The sequence below is a fragment of the Triticum dicoccoides genome, chromosome 2B, assembly GCF_002162155.2.
Source record: "Triticum dicoccoides isolate Atlit2015 ecotype Zavitan chromosome 2B, WEW_v2.0, whole genome shotgun sequence".
NCBI classification, from domain to species: domain Eukaryota; kingdom Viridiplantae; phylum Streptophyta; class Magnoliopsida; order Poales; family Poaceae; genus Triticum; species Triticum dicoccoides.
This window is the reverse complement of record NC_041383.1, coordinates 198154942-198158147: the sequence shown is the minus strand read 5'-3', so window position 1 is coordinate 198158147 and position 3206 is coordinate 198154942.

Sequence of the window (3206 nt, the reverse complement as noted above, 5' to 3'; positions counted from 1 at the left end):
GGGGGCGAATCATTTTGTTTTTTTGCCCGACGCACTTCCTTGCGTGCGAAGATGTAGCTGGTGGGTCCCAGCAGTCAGGGGGAAATGTTTTTTTCGTGAAATACAGTGGCCCGTCCGGTGGGTCCTAGCTGTCAGGTGGAGGAATCATTATTTTCTGCGTAATAAGGAGGCACTTCCTTACTGCGGCCGTGGACCCAACTGTCAGCCTCTCCACGTACAGTCCACGTCCGATGGAAGTCGTTCCTTGACCATGTTGACCACGCCGCGCCGATAGCACCAGGGTGGTGGACGACGACGAGGCTAGGAAGGGGACGATGGGGAGCCGGGGAAGACGCGGCAGTGGAAGCCCGCGCGGAGAGGAGTACGAGGGTTCACTGGTTCAGCTGCGGTGTGAGGCTGCCGTCGCTGCAGGGCCTGGCCAGCGGTGGGAATAGTAGGGGGCAGTGAGGCCTCCACCGCAGCACAGCCGGCCATGGGAGGCAGGAGCATGCGACACGACCGGCGCTGCTTTGGGCGGCTGGAGCAAGAAGACCAGAGGTTGAAGAAGCACTACGGCCATTGGATGGACATCGTACGGTCACTGGAGCTAGAATCGTTCATATTGACTAAAGTTGACAAAGGCCCCCGTCCCAATCAACTTAGTAGGCCCACAAGTCAGCCTCCCATCATGGTGGGTCCCAGCTAGCAGGGGGAGTATTCATTTTTTTGTGCGTAATAAGGAGGCACTTCCGGTGGGTCCGAGCTGACAGCGGGGGGAACGTTTTTTTTCGCGAAATACGCTGGCCCGTCTGGTGGGTCCCAGCAGTCAGGGGGAAACGTTTTTTTTGTGAAATAAGGTGGCCCGTCTGATGGGTCCCTGCTGTCAGGTGGAGGAATAATTATTTTGCGCGTAATAAGGAGGCACTTCCTTGCGGCCGCCTGGACCCAGTTGTTAGCCTCTCCACGTACAATACTCTTTCGATGGAAGTCAGTCGTTGACCACGTTGACCATGTCGCGCCGAGAGCACCAGGCCAGTGGTCTGGACGACGGCGAGGCCTAGGAAGGGGACGACGCAGAGCCGGGGAAGATGCAGAAGTGGAAGCCCATGCGGAGAGGAGTATGAGGGTTCACTGGTTCGGCTGTGGTGTGAGGCTGCCGTCGCCGCAGAATAACAGGGGGTGTGGGTGAGTAGAGGGATGGCCTGGCCAGCGGTGGGAGTAGTACGGGGCGGTGAGGCCTCCACGGCATCACAGCCGGCCACGGGAGGCAGGAGCACGCGACACGACCGGCGCTGCTTTGGGCGGCTGGAGCAAGAAGACCAGAGGTTGAAGAAGCACTACGACCGTTGGATGGACATCGTACGATCACTGCAGCTAAAATCGTTTATATTGACAAAGTTAACAAAGCCCTTGGTACGCGTCAACTTAGTAGGCCCACAGCTCGGATTTGGCAGAGAACATATAGCCCATTTGCGATTTGTAAGAATGTACAACCCATTTTTTAATTCTAATGGAATTTACTACAGCCCATTTACAGTTTGTTAAAAGTACAACCCAACTTCTAGCTAGGACAACGATTAATAATTTCAAACAACCGCTCAAAACAGAATTCAAAAAAAATTCCCACATTTTGATGGGATCCAAAATATTTTTATCCGAAATTTCTAGTCAGGTTAAATATCATTTCAAAATAAAGTTGTATTACGTTAAAATCCAACGAAATATTACGTGCGCAACAAGTAATGAAATTAAAATTTCCAAATTTCAAAAATAATATATTTTTCAAACTAATTACGTTTTTGGTGCATAGTAATTGCCCAGTTATTATAATTACACCCCATTTATTATTTCTTAAAGTCCATTTTCTTGTTAAGCCTAATGCATACCTCCTAGGAAACTTTGCAGCCCAGCGGGGCGGATAACAAGTTGACCCGGATATTGTGTACAACTGTCGGCCCAGTTGCATTGCTGATGTTGAAAAAAAAGGCCTGTGTAGTAGAGTACAAGCTAACATGGTTACTCAGCCCACATTCAGCGATGCCGGAAAGGCCCAAACAAGGCTTCTGTACAACCTTTTGAAGTCACTGAGCTCAGTTAATAACTTAAAAAAGTTAGATTACAGTGGAACCTAATTAAAAGCTATCACGGGCAAATAAATAATTCAACGGGTCCCTGATACGTCTCCAACATATCTATAATTTTTGATTGCTCCATGCTACTTTATCTACTGTTTTGGACTATACTGGGCTTTATTTTCCACTTTTATATTACTTTTGGGACTAACCTATTAACCGGAGGCCCAGCCCAGAATTGCTGTTTTTTTGCCTTTTTCAGTATTTCAAAGAACAGAATATCAAACGGAGTCCAAACGGAATGAAACCTTCGGGATCGTGATTTTCCAACCGAACGTGACCCAAGAGACTTGGACCCTACTCCAAGAAGTGCCCGAGGAGGTCATGAGGGTGGGAGGTGCCCCCCCTTGGGCGCGCCCCCTACCTCGTGGGCCCCTTGTCGCTCCACCGACGTACTCCTTCCTCTTATATATACCTACGTATCCCCGAACGATCAGAACAGGAGCCAAAAACCTAATTCCACCGCTGCAACCTTCTGTATCCACGAGATCCCATCTTGGGGCCAGTTCCGGAGCTCCGCCGGAGGGGGCATCCACCATGGAGGGCTTCTACATCATCACCATAGCCCCTCCGATGAAGTGTGAGTAGTTTATTTTAGACCTACGGGTCCATAGCTAGTAGCTAGATGGCTTCTTCTCTCTTTTTGGATCTCAATACAATGTTCTCCCCCTCTCTCGTGGAGATCTATTCGATGTAATCATCTTTTTGCGGTGTGTTTGTTGAGACAGATGAATTGTGGGTTTATGATCCAGTATTATCTATGGAAAATATTTGATTCTTCTCTGAATTCTTTTATGTATGATTGAGTTATCTTTGCAAGTCTCTTCGAATTATCTTTTTGGTTTGGCCAACTAGATTGGTAGTTCTTGCAATGGGAGAAGTGCTTAGCTTTGGGTTCAATCTTGCGGTGTCCTTACTCAGTGACAGAAAGAGTTGCAAGGCACGTATTGTATTGTTGCCATCGAGGATAACAAGATGGGGTTTTTATCATATTGCATGAATTTATCCCTCTACATCATGTCATCTTGCTTACGGCATTACTATGTTTTTACTTAATACTCTAGATGCATGTTGGATAGCGGTCGATGAGTGGAG